Below are 19,705 nucleotides of genomic sequence, written 5' to 3'. Positions count from 1 at the left end.
GTTCTGACCACCTGGGACTGCCATGGTCACTTGCCAGTCACAGGACTTTCACATAATATCTCTGAGGCCAAATTTTCTTATATGATATTAGGAATAATAATAGCTCCCCTGTCTCTGAGAGCCCTTGTCAGGTCCAAAGAAAGGAAATGCTTTAGCAATGGTAAAGTAGCACACAGATGAAAAGGATGTTTTAGTGATGATTTATGGTTACCTCCAGAACAGTAGTTCCTAAACATCACTGCTCTCTGACAAATTGGGAATTACATTTCTTGCAAAACACTCTGCATTCTTTAAAAGTATGAACACACAAATAATTGGAAAATACACCTTAGATACAATTTATAATAACAAAACATCAAATGCCAAGAAGCAAATTAAAGATAGCCAAGACTTCTTATTGAAAAACTATAAAATTGTTCTTACTGAGAGAAGTTAAGGAAGACTTAAAGAAATGGGAACATATATCATGTTTATGAATTGAAAGGTTTAGTTTTGTTAAAATGTTCATTTTCCCCCAAACAGACTATGATGATAAATTTAATGTGTCAGTTGGAACCACAGGTGCCCGGATATTTGGTCAAACATTACTCCAGGTAATTCTGTAAGAGTATTGATAAGATAAACATGCACATGTTCTATTAGTTCTGTTTCTCTGAAGAATCTTGACTGTTACATTGATCTATAACTCCAGTCCATTCTCAATCAAAATTCCAACAGGCAATTTGTAGAAATTAACAAGATAACTAAAAATTTATTTTAAAAAAATACAGAGGACTTAAAAAACAGAATTAAAAAAAAAAACATAAATTACTATATGTGGCTGAGTCCCTTCACTGTTCATCTGAAACTATCACAACATTGTTAATAGGCGTCACCCCAACACAAAATAAAAAGTTTTTTAAAAAGGTAAATTACCAGACTTGTTATAAAACCACAGTAATCAAGACAGTGATTAAGCAGGGACAAATAGATCAATGAAAAAGAACAGAATCCAAAAGTAACAGTAACTTAATTTTTTTTAACAGTAATATTTTTTTTTACAGTGGTATCAGTGAAATTCAGTGGAGAACAAAAGGTCTTCTTAATAAATTGCTCTGGAGTATCTGGACATCTATATAGGGAAAAAAATGAATCTTGAATTGTTTTTCACACTCTATCTAAATAATTAATGTGAAGCAGATCCTAGACCTATATGTGAAAAATCAAGCTACAGACTTTCTAGGAGAAAACATATTCAAGTATCTTCATGATCTTGGGGTAGGAGAAGATTCTTAGACCAGACACAAAAGGCACTAATAATAAAAGAGAAAATAACAGGAACTTCAACACATTTAAAGGCCAAGTTATTTAAAAGCAGTCCTAACAACTCATTTCAGTTTTTAGTGTGAGAAACACTACGTTCAGGCTTGGCAGCAAGTGTCCCAGAATAAACACATACAGTCAAGATGTTTCAGGACCTTACACAATGTTGCCTCTTATCTCACCAACATGGTAGGCCCAGGGTTAGGAAGCATCTAAGAAAACAAGATTTTTGTCACTGGGAGGTCAGAGTATCACCAGGAGGTCAGAGTATCACCAGGAGATAGATTCACTCAGTCTGCTCAGAATACATAGTTCCGACCTGCAATCCAAAAAGTCACTCAGGCAAAGAAGAGAGCAGGCTGGACAGTATTCAACACAATGATGGCAAGAAACAGAAGGAAATTTAAAAGCATCTGATCAAACTCTCCTCATCCCATTTTCATAGATGGAAAACCTGAGGTCCACTGCCACAGAGAGCACTACATGATCACTTTATGACAGAGCCAAAGTGGAACTCAGATTTCTTGGCTCCCTGACACATTCTCCTTCTATCACCAAGTTGTTATTATGCTCCTGGCTTCAGGGTCTGGCCAGGTTTCTCAGAAGATGTCTCACAATCGTACTACAGATGTAAGTACCTGAGCCAGCATTTGTGAAGCTCTCAGTATACTGTCCAACATACTGTAGGTGCTCAGTCAAGAATACTATTACTGAGTTAGATTCAACTTCCCAGATGAGCAGTGATAATGCAGAAGGCCCTGAAGCCAACATTTGAATGGCAAAGACTCATTTCATACCAAGATTATTCCTCCACCTGCCTAGCACCCCATGCCACCAGTGACTACCATCCAAGGAAGGCCAGAGAGACCCTGGCCCTTCTCAAACCTATAGGGCATGAGGATTGAAAAAGAAAACACTCCTCCTTCCTGCTGATATGCCCAGAGTCCAGGTTTTACTCCCAAAATCAGAAGGCTACAAACTGGACATGAACACACCACAGGACTATCCTCACCCCAAACCCTCGGCAAGGGTGAATGGAACAGATGGGAGATGGCAAGATGTTAATAGAGAAACATGGCTTAGGGGCAAGAAGCAGCTGGGATGAGGGAACACCGATGCCTCACAGGGCCCAAGAAAGTAGAGGCAAAGGAAAGTCTTTGCATTTTCCAAACATAAATATTATTGTCTTTCTTTTTCTCAGCCCACTTGCTTCACTTTGCAGATGCACCTGTCTTTACTCTACTCACACCTTCTAACTTCACATGCAGATTTTTGCAAGTTTCTCCATTCAGCCAATATATACTGATGGAGTGCTATGTTGCTCAGGACCAGAGCTAGGCAATGAGAACATGAGGGTGACTGTGGAGGACTCTGCCTCCAGAGGGAGAGAAACAGGTAAGAAGGAATATCAGCCACAGAGCGTGTGCCATGTGGAGAAGTCAGTCACCCAGTGTGTATGGTTTGAGGAGCTTAGGGATCAACACACTTGAGTAACTCAAACATGAACTAATGAGTTTCCTGATGAAAGTGAAAGAGGAGAATGAAAAAGCTGGCTTAAAACTCGACATTCAAAAAACTAAGGTCATGGCATCTGGTTTCATCACTTCGTGGCAAATAGGTAGGAAAATAATGGAAACAGTGAGAAATTTTATTTTCTTGGACTCCAAAATCACTGCAGATGGACTGCAAGGAGATTAAACCAGTCGATCATAAAGGAAATCAGTCCTGACTATTCACTGAAAGGACGACGTTGAAGCTCCAATACTTGGGCCACCTAATGTGAAGAGCTGACTCTGATGCTGGGAAAGATTGAAAGGAGGAGGACAAGGAGGCGACAGAGAATGAGATGATGAACATGAGTTTCAGCAAGCTCTGGGAGCTGGTGATGGACAGAGAAACCTGGCGTGCTGCAGTCCATGGGGTCACAAAGAGTCAGACATGATTGAGCAACTGAACTGACTGAACTGAACTGAAACATGAAGAGGAGGAGGAGTCAGAACAGATGAGAGGAGGGGGTGTGAGATGAGCTATGTTCAAGCACTTCATTGGTCATTTTTTGCATTCCCTAAGACTGGGTTTTTACCTTATCATTTAGACAGACTTGATTTGTGTTGCTGAGCATAAAGAAACACTGGATACCTTTCCATAAACCTGACAGTTTCCTTTGATGCCAACCATAGGGTAAAGCCACAAAATTAATAAGTATATGAAGTATCATCCTTTCTCTGTAAAATTATGCTCTAACCTTAAAAACAAGATTTCATTAAAACCTGTTAAAAGCTTCAGGGACATGACAATGTCGATTTGCCTCCCATTTGCTTCAGGATGATTCCAAACAATGTGGACAGTAAAAACACACAGTGAGGACAAATATGTCAAAATCTGAGCTAATTACAATAGAACTGCTGCTTAGATCAATATAAGGGCAGAAAATAAAACTAAAAAGCAGTTTTTCTTTTCATTACACTTATGGAGAGCATTTATGTGCAGGACTCAGCAAAATGTTCTCTATATGTTATCTCATTAAAATCCCTTCATGTCTTTGTGAGGCTGATGCTATAATCCCATTTTACAGATGAGAATGCACAAGGCCAGAAAGGTTAAGTAATTTGCCTGAAGAAGGCATCTAGAATATATTGAAAGTAAGATTCAAACCCACATTTACAACATTTTATTGAGTACTAATTATGTTCTTGGTACTTGATCCTCCCAGAAAACTTATAGGGAACTACTGCTGTCGTCCCCTTTACATGAAAGAGGGATTAAATAACACGCCCAGCTGTACACATCTTCCTGCTCCAAAGCCTGTGACAGATCCAAGTGCAATGAGGATGTGGAAGGAAACATGAAGGTCATCCCTTTCCTGCAGACTCTGTACTCCATGCATCTGTGCTGCTGTGAAAGGCTGAGGCTGAGCTCTGGGGAAGTGCCGTGGGTATTTGGGTTTAGCCCTCACCATCAGTCTGCAAACAAATTTTAAAAAGTTTCCCCAGGGAAGCACCCTAGGAACATAGTGGTCACCTGTTCCTCTGGTCACTTACATCAGTGGTATTCTAAGAGGCATGTGGGGAAGGACAGACAAACACTTGACACATTTTGACCTTTCTGAAATTTAGCAAAACTTTGGGCAAATTTTTGTATCCAGTCTTGGTCATTTTGTGGCGAAACTGGTGAGCTCACATGTCACCCACTGTTGAGAAAACAAAGCTTATGATGGAAAACTTACCCAGTGCTATATGTCAATTACATTTCAATACAATGGAGGTGGGGACAGAAGCCACACTTCAAGAAAACAGAAGTGTTGTGCCAGAACAACCAATACATTTTAAAATGTTTCTAACCCTTCTAGCTTGGAATTCAAAGGCCGAGTAATTTCTTACAAATAGTTTTAAATTTATAATTATGTTTATAAATAAGATATAATGACAACTATAAATTTATAATTTTATAATTAATTATAAAAGATATAAAAGAAAATAAGCATGAGGCTGCAGGCAGTAGCATCAAATATAATGTCAAGAAATTTTTAAACAACCCAAATATCTAACCAAAGGAACAAGCAAACTGTGATGTAGAATTGAGTGATATTCTTTGAAGCCATTAACATACTACATGCATTATAAAGATAGGGAAAATGTTTATGAGAACAGGAGAAATAAACCTTGTCAACATTAAAATTATATTAAAAACTTATTTTTCCACAAAAGGACAATGATTGCAAGGGAATAGTGCAAAATGAATAGTAATATGTCAGGATGCCAGGGTTTTCAAAGTGTATCTTCACTGCGGTTGCAATCTTTGTGAATAAAACAAGAAAAGCTTAGCACCAACTTGGTTGCCCACAGGAGAAGCTCGTGACCCTCCCAATTCAGTTTCTCCCACATTGGGATATCACAGTCTTCCTGAAAAAAGATAAAACTGGGACTTCACAGAAACACCTACCTTAGCACAGAGCAGGGCAAATACATTCACTTAGCACCTGATGACCCAGCCCTGGCTAGCTGAGCTCTCTCTGTGTGTTATAACAGACTCTTCATATAACTTTGAAAGGTAAGTGTCCTTAATGACCCCCTTGTCCTGAGAGAGAGACACTCCACCTACTGAAAGGACTCCCTTAACTCCAGCAAATATACTTGAAGACAATGGTTCCCTTCACTTCCCTGGGCTCTCTCAGCCACCTCCACAGAAGCTTATTTAACAATGGTTTGGAAATGGGCTACTTCTGCCTCTGCACCTGGGGCCCCTTCCCCCCACACTCATCACCATCCACACCAGCAGCAGCTCAAACATTTGGGGATAACATTACAACACGGAAAACACTGCTCACTTCCACCTATTCAATTCCACCATCCTTCCAGACCAGGGGTCAAGAATCCCTCCTTTCCTCCTTGCCTGAGGATTGATAGGCCACCAGCCAGAGCTGGAAACCAAGGGACAGACCTGGGTCAGCTTTATCACTCTCCAGCTTTGTTACCCCAGGAAAGCTCCCTAGTCTCTCCTGGTTTCATTTCCTCAGTTCTTATGCAGGACTACAATAAATTCTTCATGTGATTCCTGAAATGCTTGAAATATGTAAAAAATACTGACCTGCCCAATATAGCAGTCCTAAGCCACATGTGTCTACTGAGCCCTGGAAGTATGGTTAATCCCAGTGGAGATGAGTGATAAATGTAAAATACATAGCAGAATCTGAAGACCTCACATGGGGAAAAAAAGAATGCAAGATGTTGGATTAGTAATTTGTATATAGATTACATGATAAAGTACATATTTGGGGCATATACTGGGTTACATATAATACACTATTAAAATTAATTTCACCTGTGTATTTTTTGGTGTGATTATTATAAAAGTTAAAATTACCTATGTGGCCCACATCTGTGACTTGATTTTCACTGAACACGGTAACTGCTCAATGTTCTTTCCCTATGTTTCCCTCCCCATTCATTGACCGCATAGAGCGCTTGGCATCTCACTGTCTAAAGTCTTGCATCACAACTACAGTACCAGGTGAGTCCCCTCTCCTTTCTAGGCTCCAATTTACCAGAGACCAGGAGTAGAAAGGAAACCTGATTTAGAATCAGAAGACTGGGCTCCAGTTCTGGTTCTACCTTTACTAACTGGGTGGCCCTCAGCACATCATCTCACTCCTCTGAGTCACAGTTTTGGAATCATAAAACAAAGGGCAACAATCTCCTGTTCATGGCATGAGAAAACGCACGTGAAGGTGCTGGATAAACTGTAAAGGACTGCAGAGGCCAGGAATAAGTAGGATAATTCACACAGGAAGGAAGTTGGGCAGTCCTGTCTGGCCACTCTGATATTCTCTGCCTTCCATTCTGTACAATTATTAAACATTTTTTGTCTCATATCTCTGCAAACCAATTTCCCCAAGAACACAACTCCTCCTTCTCACATGCCCCCAACACAACCCAAGCAGAGTGCTACAGGCAGACAAACCCCCTCCCACCTCAAAACCCCACAAAAGCTGAGCACATCCTGTGTACTGGGCAATAAGCTTAGGGCACTCAGAGCGCAACGGTGCAGATGGCCTGGCAGAGAAAGAAACTGGCAACACAACATGGGACGTGCGTGAAATGGAGGAATCGAATAAGTGTAAGGGCACTAGGTACCAAGAGTGGGGTGCACTTTACTTGAGAGAAACAGAGAAGAGTGGGGGTGGGAAAGTTGTATAAAATGGCCATTAGGAAGGACTCTTAAAGGCATTTAGCAAAACAGAAGGGCATAAAGATATGAATAAGCATGGAAAGCTACAGCATTTAATCCAAAGCAAAGGTCAACATAGAGTGTACAATGGGCCCCCTAACCACATGAGGCTGACAGGTCCTGCCTACAGGTGGAAACACGATTGCCCTCCTTACTCAGCTCCTTCAGGCTCACCCAGCTCACCCCACAGGCCACTCAGGAAGGTGTGCCATGATCTTAGGAGCTTAAGTTTCACCTGTGGCAAATGCATAAACCCCAGCTATTTTAACAGGAGCCCTATTTCAAAACATCTTGTTCTTATTTTTAACCCAGAAAATACTTCCTTCAGAGGTCAACAAGTGTCAAAAGCACAAAGATACACCATCGTTTGGGAGGTCAAGCTGACCTCTCTACGTCATAACATGCCTCTTCCCAATTCCAAGGTGAGATCCAGATTATTTCTAGTTAAATTGCAAAATTTCATTTCATCAAAAACTCAGTGTTTTACCTGCATGGCCAGGAAAAGCAAATATACAAAGCTTCTTGGGTGAAGATCTGGAAGCTGCAATTTTGGCAGCTAAATTGTCCTTTGGATCGGTATTAAAATGTTTAGAGAAGAAGATTGTCTTTTAAGTATGAATAAAAGATCAGGAAGATCTTTTAAGTATGAATAAAAGATCAGGAAGTGGGTGTTTCTGAAAGGGACCGCTGAGCAGTACAAGTAAATAGGCAGCTAAGCAGAGATGTCGTCTGTGGGCCCTTGTCCACAGATATGGAGCCACACCTCACCCAACAGTTAGTTGCAAAATCAGTGCTGGGGCTCGAAAATCCCTCTCTCCTGGGAAACTTTTGATTAAAAGCATGTTAGGAATTTTAAAAGTCATATTAACCTACTGCAATGTCGTAAATTTATTTGGATCCTGATTTGAATAAATAGTTTTTAAAATTACATATATGTACATATACACACATACAAACATACTAATACATACATCTGAGTACACACACATCCACATACATACAACAGTTGGAGAAATTTGCATATTGACTCCATATCTGATGATACAAAGGAATTTGTTCATTATTTAAATGTGATAACAGCCTATTAAGTAGCTTTATCTTTTAAAAGTACATATTGAAATATTTATAGATAAAATGAAAAAATAAACTTAAGTTAATAAATCAGAAGTAGAAGTCAATTAAAATAAATCCTTATTTCAAAAGGATGTTCATGTGCAGTAAAGAAACAGCCAAAAAAGCCCTACCTTAAATCACTCATAAAATACAGAATACATAGTCTGTTTATACAACCCTGGAACACTCATATAAACAAGTTCACTCAGTGAATCCAGCATGGAATGGGCTATCCTCCAATCCAAGAGGAGATTATGATTTCTTCTTCTGGGGACCTGAAGAAATAATTATCTTGAGGAGAAGGCAATGGCAACCCACTCCAGTACTCTTGCCTGGAAAATCCCATGGACGGAGGAGCCTGGTAGGCTGCAGTCCATGGGGTCGCTAAGAGTCGGACACGACTGATCAACTTCACTTTCACTTTTCACTTTCACGCATTGGAGAAGGAACTGGCAACCCACTCCAGTGTTCTTGCCTGGAGAGTCCCAGGGACCAGGGAGCCTGGTGGGCTGCCGTCTATGGGGTCGCACAGAGTCAGACACGACTGAAGCGACTTAGCAGCAGCAGCAGCATGAAAAAGACAACTATTTTGACATTGGGATCATATCCGGCATAATATGCTCAGCCTACAGAGACTGGGAAACCCCTGGTTCATGTCCCCCACCTGCACTTGGTCAAGCCTTAAATTAAGCTGACTGGCTGTCAGAACTGTGTGCACTATTTCCATTACTCTTTCTTCCCCAAGGCCTCCCTTTTAAAAAATGTGCCGAGTAGAACTGACATGCCATTGTGTGCTCATTTGCTGCCTTGCCTGAGAGGAAGCTATACCAAGCTTCTAGTATTAGAGTTGATATTTAGGAGAAAAAGATAATCACATCTTAACACATAGGAATATATGGGTGATAAGGAGCCTGCAGAGTGGTTCAGGTCACAGAGACCATCTTTGATGAGGAAGCATCGCTATGTCTACCTAGACGCATCAGCATTATTATAAGGTTCACTTCCTGAGTCCCTGTTCTTAGGCACTCTCTGTTTTTAAGTCTTCTGAACAATTCAGTGGGTTATTTTACAGGTGAGAAAGCTGAAGTTCAGAGTAACTGAGTGATTTTCCAAAGGCCACCCAGCTAGAAAGGGACAAAACCAAGATTCAGATCTCACTCCCCAAGTCTAGCACACAGCTACCCATGCCTACAAATGAGGTCTTTAAGGCACAGTTATTTAACAAGGCCCCTTGATTTTTTAAAAAACATTTTTAAAATAATAAATCTAAAAATTAAAAAAAAAAAAATGTTGAGTTGCCTAACTGAAAAGCAGACAAAAACCCCACTCCATGATTCCACAGGGTGACTTCTGCAAGACTGCGAGCCTGTTGAGCTTTACTTCCAATTCCCCTGGCATTCCTTTTGCTATTTCAGCACCTCTTGGTTCCATCTGACATACTTGAAAGAACAGAACAGGATATGACCTTTTTTTTGTTTGGAATGACAAAAGTCTTGGTGACCTCGTAAAATCCCCCCAAAAATAAAACAGGCCCTGTAAGACATTTTTTTTCCTTTAAATCTCAAGTCCACTGGGTTATTTATGGCAACTTAATAACTGACTCAGACTGGCCATTCATGAAAGAGAACGGACAAAGGATGTGTTCAGGCAAGAGCCAGCCAAGCAGTGACCACAGGGACCCCACAAGGAGCATGACCTTGAAAGAGATTCCTTTATGAACTTGATGTTTCAACTCTTCACTCAAGTGTTTATCAAGTGCCTACAAAAGAAGCCCCCATTCTAGGCTGGGTGCTGTGGGGACAAGGACACTCAAATCAGAATCCCAGTCCATAGGTAGCTCCAAGCATCATGGGAGGGGTACAGGGGAAAAGAGCCACCTTCTGTCACACGAGCCCATCTCCTCAAACCCTACCATCCCCAGAAGGATTTGAGGACACAGGTGGTGGTGGAGGAGTCAGTAAACAGTTCTCCTCCTAAGTGCTGACCAGTAATGGTGCCCATCTGATCTGGATAGGACAGTGGGCTGTGAATGCCTTGAGGGCAAAGACCATATCTAATTTGTTTTTGTATTCCCAGAACAGTAGGCCTGAGATATTTGTTGTGGGTATTTTTGGTCGTGGTCATGTACTAAATTTACACTTTTAAAAGATATTTATGGTTGAATACCGAAACCACTCTCAGGGGCCACAGGAGTATCTGAAAGGCTCAGTTTGAGGAACTGAATTCCTGTCCTCAGACCCCATTTGGCCAAATGGGAGGTCAGATGGAGAGGAAGGAAATGGCACAATGGTACAGAGAAGCCTCTCAAATTGATAGCCCAAAAGATTTTAGGTAGATGACCCTCTGTCCTCAGAAAGGAGGGAGGTGGCTGGGGAACACAAGCCCATGCTGACTGCTACTATGGGAAGGTGAGCAGAGGCCAAGCTCTGTAACTCGCTCTGTAACTCGGTGGACCCCGCCTCTGCCCACGTGCTCAAGGCCCTCCTCACCCCCAGCAGTGGATTTATAGGAACAAAGAAAGCAAAATGAATACGGATGATCACAGAGGGCACCACAGCATCTCATACCTCCTCCCACTCCCAGTTTGGCATGAGACCAGCAGACGACTAACCCAGGTTTCCAATGAACTCAGGTCACAAAAGCACAGGCTTCACCAGGGAAGCCTGGGGAGGCTGGAGGAGAGAGTCTTCACTTGGGACAACTGTGAACAGTCTACATGGGGCCATCCAGGGAGGGGTCACAGGCATCCTTTGACTGAACATGTGGAGGGAACCAGTGGGTCTGATTGGTTCTTAAGAGTGTGTTGACTGGGAGGTAAATCAGCATAGGAGCCCAAGTCTCTCTGCCCCCCCAGTCAGAGCTAGGAGCTCCTCAGCTGTGCTCCCAGAGCACCCTTTCACAGTGTCTATGTCTGTCTCTCTACGAGGGGGTGACCTTCCAGACTGCAGAAAGCATTCCAGTCTCTCTGAGGCCTGCTAGGTCTATCTAGGACTGGGTCCTCAGCCAAGACTTCTGCATGCCCTGAAGGAAAGAGTCATGAATGAGATGCCTGTACGAGAATCACACTCCACCCAAGAGAAAAGAAACGCCTGGCCTCCCTGAAGAGTCCAGTCAGCAAAGTCCACAAGAAAGCAACTGGTTAAGTCCTACCTGCCTCCCCCATAGTATAAACTAAAAGCTTCAATGGAAAGGTCCTCCCCACGAAAGGAAAAATAAGAATCAGTCAGCTGAGTGAAGTAAGTCAGAGAAAGACAAACATCATATATCGTTATATGTGGAATCTAAAGTAGGGGTACAAATGAACTTATCCACAAAACAGAAATAGGGTTACAGATTTAGAAAACAAGCTTATGGTTACCAGAGTATAAGGGGAGGGGAGGGATACACGGAAAGACTGGGATTGACATATACACACCACTGTACAGAAAATAGAAAACTAATAAGAACATACTGTATAACACAGGGAACTCTACTCAATACTCTGCAATGACCTATATGGGAAAATAATCTTAAAAAGAGTAGACATATGTATATGTATTACTTTGCTGTACATCTGAAACTAATACCACATTGCAAATCAACCCATACTTCAATAAAAAATAAAAATGAAAAAGAACCAGTTCATTAGTTACCAGCAGGCACACAGGGTAGGAATTTGGCAAGATGATGCCTTTACTGGAAACTCTGCGTAGCTATTTGCAAGTGATCTGGAAATGGGTGGAGGAGGCAGGAGGCAGGCAACCATGACAACCAATGATGGAGAACTGACCGAAACTAGTATCTGAGTTAGCTGAACCTGAATAACACCAGCATCTAGTTTACATTATTTACTGAAATTTTTCAGAGGAAATCAAAAAAGACCAAGCTGTGGAAAAGGACTGCAATGGTCTATGAGAGAGGGACCGGAAAGGGTAATGCTGGAAAAACCTCACCCCAGCGGCAGCAGTTTCCAGCCAGGGAATTCTTCTTGGCAGGTAACCATCCTGGGGATAGGTTGAATACAGATGTCAAGGCTAATGCCTATCAGTTAGCATCATGATCGGGATGGGGAATACGTGTAAATCTATGGCTGATTCATATCAATGTATGACAAAACCCACTGAAATGTTGTGAAGTAATTAGCCTCCAACTAATAAAAAAATTAAAAAAAAAAAAAAAAGATGAATCCTATTGGCTGAACATGAAACATGGGCCAGGCACTGTGCTAATAAACATTTTATCTCTCTCCAGTTATCTTAATAACATTGCAAGGTAGATACAACTCACCTACATTTTATAGATAAAGACGAGTATGCTTTACATGGAGAGCGAAGTCCCTTGTTCAAGGTCATGCAGTTAGGACAGTGCCAGGATTCAAACCCAATGAACTAACTCTCCAAAGCCCATGTCTACCATACCCAGAGCTAAGACCAGCCCTGCAGATAAGGGTGGGTAAGGGAGGCTTCCAGTGAAGAAATAGATTTGACCTGGACCAGGTCCTAGACCTAGGAGGCTGTGTAGGATGTGGGCAGCTGAACAGGGCTGGAAGAACATGAGGAGGTCCTGAAGGTCCCTGAGGTCCTATGGAATCCTATGGGAGACTCAAATCCCAGTGCCCTATTGTTATACCTCTGTTTTTTAAATAACAAATGCTACCTGTGGGAGCTTTAGACTTCAAATCATTCATTAATTGCAGAAAAAGTCAAACAGAGGAAGATTTCCATCATCAGCTCTTTATCCAAAGCCCAAGCCTTCCACATCAGCCTCTCCATCGGGTATCTGGTTATTGGGTCCCCTTGTACGTGAAGTGGGGGGCCTGGGTGCTCTCTGAGGCCTGGCAGCCCCATCACAGTTAGAAATGACCTCAGGGCACAGTCAGGTGGTCAACCTAACCACCTGATGAATGAATTCCCCATTCAACAGCAACAAAAAAATGGCCACCCTGCCAGCATCTGCTTTCACACCTGTAATAATGATAACTCTCCTTCCAAGGCAGCCCATCTGCAGACAGCTAAATATTAGTTCTGAAAAGCCTTTTATTTATTGGGTAGGCCAAAAAGTTCATTCCGGTTTTTCTGCAAGATGTTATAGAAAAACCCAAATGAACTTTTAGGTCAACCCAAAACATTGGACTCATCTCCTCCCAAACCCTTTAGCTTGTACCTGCTGGTTCTAAGATCACCCTCTAGAAGAAAACAAACATCTATTCTTTTTTCCATGAAACAATCCTTTAAAACTATTATGTGCATGCTAAGTCGTTTCAGTCATGTCTTACTCTTTGCAACCCCATGGACTGTGGCCCACCCGGCTCCTCTGTCCATGGGATTCTCCAGGCAAGAATACTGGAGTGGGTTGCCATGCTCTCCTCCAGGGGATCTTTCCAACCCAGGAATCAAACCCATGTCTCTTATGTCTCCTGTGTTTGCAGGTATCTTCTTTACCACTGGGAAGTACCACCTGGGAAGCCCAAAACTATTAGACACATCCCACCTCAAACCTTCTCTTTTTCAAGCTAAACATTCTCATTGTTTGAGCCATTCCTTAAATAACACATTTTCTGAACTCCACAGGGTCCAGGTGTGACCTGACTAGTAGGGAACAGGAGACCAACTACACTCCTACCATGCAAATATGGAGAGTTTCTGGTTAGTTTTTAGCAGCCTCATGCTAATGATCCTCAGTTAGTCAAGCGTTAACTGAACTCAAGTTTACTAGCCTTTCTTATAAGCCTTTCTCCCTAACTACACCTCCCGGCTGGGCTGTCTGAGTGTGCCATTGGTATTTGGAGCTCACCTTTTATCCTCTATTTATCCTGGTGCTACACTTTATCTTTCTACACTCTGTTCCTCTTCTAGCCTGTGAAGCTTACAGAGAACTTTGACCCTGGCACACACAACATTCACTACCCTTCCTATCTTTAAATAATCCATAAATGGGATCAGCAAGCCCTGTCTATATGTTAGGGGAAGCACGCTGATTAAAACCATCCACCCTGGCCAGGCACCATAGTAACCATTTGCATGAGTTGCTTTATGACAGGAGATCCTGATGAGGAATACAGAACTAATAAGCCACCACTAACAGGAAGAGTTTGGGAAAGGTCAAAAGGAGACACCCGCGTGTCCGTCCACTTCCCAGAATCCCTCTTGCTAGCATTCATCTTGGCTGAGCGATGCGTGCACCACCAGGAAAGACTGAATCAGAATGATTGGCCAAAGACCACCCGGAAACTAATCCCATCACCATAAAACTGCAGAGCAGTTCTCCCGGGTTCCCTTGCCCTACTGCTCTCCACCCGGGTGCCCTTCCCAGTAAAATCTCTTGCTTTGTCAGCACATGTGTTTCCTCGGACAATTCATTTCCGAGTGTTAGACAAGAGCCCAGTTTCGGGCCCTGGAAGGGGTCCCCCTTCCTGCAACATATATACTGCTCGAAATCATGGGTTAAATAAGTGCTATCTTCCCAAAAGACACAAATTAGTATCCTTTAGTGATAGTTATAAAAGCACTACATTGAAGTAGTGAACCAACCACCATCCAGTCCCCATTTTCCAACTTATTTGAAAGTGAAAGTGTTAGGTACTCAGTTGTGTCCGACTCTTTGTGATCCCAGACTGTAGCCTGCCAGGCTCCTCTGTCCATGGACTTCTCCAGGCAAGAATACTGGAATGGGTTGCCACTCCCTTCTCCAGGGGATCTTCGTGACCCAGGGATCGAACCCAGGTCTCCCAAACAGCAGGCAGATTCTTTACCAACTGAGGCCTCAGTTATTAAGGATACAAATATGTTCATTGACTGACAGAAGAGTTTTAAATTCACTATTATCATAATCAACATAAAGTGTCTCTATGCTTTGGTATCACACAAAAATGTCTGGCCATTGAGGGAATACTTGGGATGGTCTTTAAAATATAGGAGCTGAGACAGCATACAAGATCCCTTGTGCAGAAACCACAAAGAGTTGCTAAACCGAGGGGCAAGAGGCTAGGACTGCCAACAGGGAAAGATATATTATATAATGAGACATCAGGGATAGAGAAAAGCTATAGTGTTTTCCAATACGAACCCCAAAAGTGTCAGGTCATGGAACCCTATATCTTGTGTCCCAGAGTGAGGAGAAGCAATGGGGATGTATTGATTTAATAATTACCTTATGCATTAGTTATTACTTACTGAGAGCTACCATGTGCAGGCAATTTACATAAGTCATCTTAGTGATGACCTGATGCTGATGGTTTGTAATTACTCCTTTCGAAAATTTAAATGTGTTTCTCTCCCTGGGTTTCTCTCACTCTCTAGAAAGTGTAAAGACCTCCAACACCACTTCAGCAAACCTATTTGCAAGTTTTCCCAGGGCTCTGGTAATTCATTCAATTAACACACTATTCCTTTGATAAATATTTCTCAAGATTTTCCTGATTAAAAGGCACTGTGCTAGGTGCTAAGGAATCTGGCTGACTTCAAGTAGCTACATTTCTTAGATGCGTCCTTCTTTAGCCATGGGGGTCAATCCCCTCTCCCCTTTGTTGGCTGTGTGGCCTTGGGTAGGTTACACTGAACACTGATAAACTGCCCTTTCCCTAGTGTGGATGAGTATCATGTGCATTTGCATTATTTCAGGCACACAGGATATTTCATAAATAGTAAGGGTTTTTTTCTTTCATTCTTTCCTATGCAGTCTGCCAATGTCTTCCCAGAAAAGGTGGGATTAAAATAGGAGTCTAATCTTCTGCCTTCTCCCTGGACATCTGTAAACTTTGTCATTTGCCACCATCAGGGAATTAAACCTGCATTCTTTGCATGTCATTTTTTAAAGAAGGAAACAGATAGACTGTAGTTCTTAATACATTTTATAAATCATAGTTCCTTTTATTTCTTCCCTTTCCTGACACTATTCTATTTATAAAATCCAAAGAAAACAAACTTAGATCATCTAAATCCAACTCCCAGAGGTGGTACCACTTGGTATGAAATGGAACTGGTTCAGTGCCAGGCTATAATTGAGAGTCAAATGGTCTTTCTGCCACCCTTGGCCAACACTTTTGTTTCCTTGGACTTACCACTTGCTATGGGCTGACTGTTTGTGTCCCCTGAAAATTCAAGTATTGATATCCTAATCCCCAGACATGAAGGTATGAGGTGGAACCTTTGGGACATGATTAGGTCATGAGGATGGAGTCCTCTTATTAAAAAAAGCACTCTTATTAAAAAAAAAAAAGAAAGAAAGCCCCATCACTGCTTCCACTGTGTGAGGACACAGCAAAAGGTGCCAGGTATGAACCAGGAAGTGGGCCGTCACCAGAATGCCAGTACACTGGCTCCTTGACCTAAGACTTTCCAGCCTCCTAAACAGTGAGAAATAAATGTCTGTTGCTCATAAGCAGCCCAGACTGACTAAGTCACCATTATATGCACACAGAACTCTTGGGTAACAAGTCATTCTAGTCACCCAAGTGGGTCAGCTGCAAATTTATCTTCTAAAAGCATAACCATGGTGCAGAAAAGAGGAAACCAAATTATAACCACATTCAATTGCTCAAAACACTCACGAATATGCTGCTAAGGGGAGATAAATGCCACTCGCCTACAGTCAGTGGTTTGAAAAGCAAACTCCCTACATCAGACATGTTACTGTATTGTAGTTGATAGTGACCTGTCACTCAATTCTATAGTATTTTACATTGTACTCAATAAATACTATGGACCCACTATGTGCCAGGCATTGAGCTACAGGCTTGGACTCAGCAGCAATTCTTTGGCAAGGACCAGACAGAATTTGCTCAATGTCTCCTTTGCCAATCTGGATGTTATTAGCTTACTTGTCACCTCCCAACCCCCTCTTGTGTCACTTCCTCACTCCTCTTCACCCACCCATACCCAAAAGGTTGGGGTTTCTTTTTTTAACAGATTTAAAAAAAAAAAAAAAAACCCTCAGAGGGGACATATGTGTACCTACGGCTGATTCCTGTTGATGTTTAACAGAAAACAAAATTCTGTAAAGCAATTAGCCTTCAATTAAAAAATAAACAATTTTTTTTAATCCTCAAACAAATCACTTCCTCAAAGAACAACCTAACCTCTCCTTCCTCACAGCAGGGCCTCTTGAGATGCTTACACTTCTCCACTTTCCACTTGTTCCCCAAATAACTGGAGTCAGCCCACATCATTCCACTGAAATTGTGTCTCTAATTGCAAAATCTCCTCAGCACCCTCCTCAGTGAGGCCTCTCTGGTTCCTTTTCTTCAAACTCCCTCCCTCTAACAGGCATCCTCCCAGCTTCCCTCCTCCCTCCCCATGCCAACCTCCTCTGGTGACTAGATTCCTGCTGGCCCTTTAGTGTCCACAATCCCAGGAGTCCAGCCTCAACCTCATGGGCTCCCCTCACTCTGTACCCCCTTACACACACCCATGGACCTCTCCACTAGACTCCAGACCACATTTAAAAACAAAATTTAAACCAGACACCTGTACCGGAAATTTACACCTTCATTTACTCATTTTTAAATGTATTAACCACTAACTATGTGCTCAGCATAATTCTGAAGGCTTAAGATGCTTAACCAGATGAAGATCACTGCCCTTAGAGCTTTACATTCTAGCAGAGTGAGACACAGAAAACCATAAGTGTAATGAGTGAATTACTTAGTATCTGGGAATGGTGCTGCTTTCAACAGAACAGAAGAAGATGAGGGAAGAGAAGCTTAGGCAAGAGCACATCAGTTCAGCTCTGGGTATCCTGAGTTTGAGATCAGATTCTCAAGTGGAGTGCGACCAGGAAGTCTGATAGAAGATTACAGAGGGTGGTAGGAAGGTCCGGGCCACAGGTATTAATGTGGGGGTTATCAGCACTCCAGTATTCTTGCCTGGAGAATCCCCATGGACAGAGGAGCCTGGTGGGTTACAGTCTATGGGATCGCAAAGAGTCAGACACCACTCAGCAACAAGGCAGAGCACACAGCATGTATCAGCACTGAGGGCCCTCTGGAGATACCTCATCAGCTGGTGGAGTTTTTCTCTACCCAATCACATGGGTGTTTACTCTGGAACAAGAGTTCCTGGGTTTAAACCTGACTTTACCACTTCTCAACTATGTGATCTTAAGAGGCTACTTGACTACTCTCAAGATGTGTCCTCATCTGTAAAGATGGAGAAAACAGTACCTACCTCATAAGATATAATGAAGGGGAAAGGAGGCAGTTCATGTTAATTACCTCGCACATGGTAATAAGCATTCAGAATGTGTTCGGAATTATAATCCTCTCCCTCAGTCTCTCCATCACTTAATATCATGTTAAACAATTTTCCTTCTTTCTTATCCCATATTCAACCCTCCCTTCACTCAGGGTGCTCCTAGATTGCATATTCATCCTGGTACCCCACTGCCCCTAACACAAGCCCATAAAGGTATTGAATCAAACGCAACAGGAAACAAAGTTCTATTATTACTGCTCTCAAAACATTTCTTACATCTGTCTCCATCTCTCTTGTCTCATCATTTCTCATCTGAGCGCCCAATAAATTTACTCAAACCTCAATTATAGCTCAAATAAAATTAAAATTTTAATTTGCTTACATGTCTGTCTTCCCTTAAAATTAAGCATCTCAATCAAGTAATAATTAGCTCCGTAACTCTAGTGCCTCTGTGTCCAGTGCCCACACCAAGGAAAGCATCCAATAAACATCAGTGAAACAAACTGTAAAAAGTTTTTATTGGCTACCTGCTAGACACCGAAATTAAAATACAGTCATCACCACCTCCACATAAACTACATTTCCTGCCCTCAAAGAGTTCTGAGAGACAAACTTAGCACCTAAGGCAGAAAACAAAATAGCTGAACAAACGTAATGAAATTGACAACAGAGTAAAATGTATAATATTGGCCATATTTACACAAAGAGTCCCAAGAAAGATACTGTGGCTAGAGTTAGAAATGAAGAAAGGTGCTGCTACCCACTTTTTCCCTTTCTTTCCCTGCTTCTCTCCTTTCCCCTGAAAAGGAGAAATGGTGGTATGTAAGAGCACCCAGCTCAAATTGGAGCCCAAAGGAGCTTCTGGAAGAAAAGATGGCAGACAGGCAATCAGAAAGGAGAGGATGGTGATGACCCGCCATCTTGAGTACTCAAATAATGTTAAACCAAAAACAAGATCTGTTCACAGTTACAGAAAATAAAGTTTGAGTTGGAGAAAGCCCTCAAACTTCTTTACCTCTCTTGGATGATTTTTGTTCCTCTAACAGAACAGATCTATGTATCAGAAGACAATCTCTTTGTGTTGGCCAACCAAGATGGGGCCAGATGGTCTCCTTTTCAAAGTTAATACACACAGGTGCCCTTTTATTTCAAGGTTGATGAAATGATGCACATCTCACACTCCCTTCCTCTCACTGAATCTTCCCCACCTGTTTTCATTCCTCATGAACAAATTCCTGGCCCTCAACATAGTTGCCTCAGAGCCCAACAGTCCCCAACATAGTCAGCCACCATCCTTAGCATTAATAGTGCCTCACTGAGAGTCACTAGCAACCAGAAATCTCTGTCTGCCAAAGTCATCAAAAGATGTCTTTGGGAAGGTCATGGCTGTCCAT

At 42.1% G+C, this 19,705-nt stretch overlaps 1 protein-coding gene across 9 annotated transcripts in view; it reads right to left on the bottom strand.

Annotated features, from left to right (window-relative positions):
• Positions 1 to 19,705, bottom strand: part of ST6GAL1 (ST6 beta-galactoside alpha-2,6-sialyltransferase 1) — a 146,605-nt gene that overhangs the window by 72,257 nt on the left and 54,643 nt on the right. Inside the window, exon 1 of one of the 9 annotated variants that reach the window (XM_061166790.1) lies at positions 7,517 to 7,654. The exons of the other annotated variants lie outside the window; for them this stretch is intronic. The gene's annotated coding sequence lies outside the window, so the exon portion shown is untranslated. Of the gene's footprint in view, positions 1 to 7,516; positions 7,655 to 19,705 lie in introns of those variants that run through there. 9 annotated transcript variants of the gene reach the window in all.

Source organism: Dama dama, chromosome 19 (assembly GCF_033118175.1).
Source record: "Dama dama isolate Ldn47 chromosome 19, ASM3311817v1, whole genome shotgun sequence".
Taxonomy (NCBI): Eukaryota; Metazoa; Chordata; class Mammalia; order Artiodactyla; family Cervidae; genus Dama; species Dama dama.
Note: the sequence above shows the minus strand (reverse complement) of the source record. Positions and strands in the feature narration are given on the sequence as shown.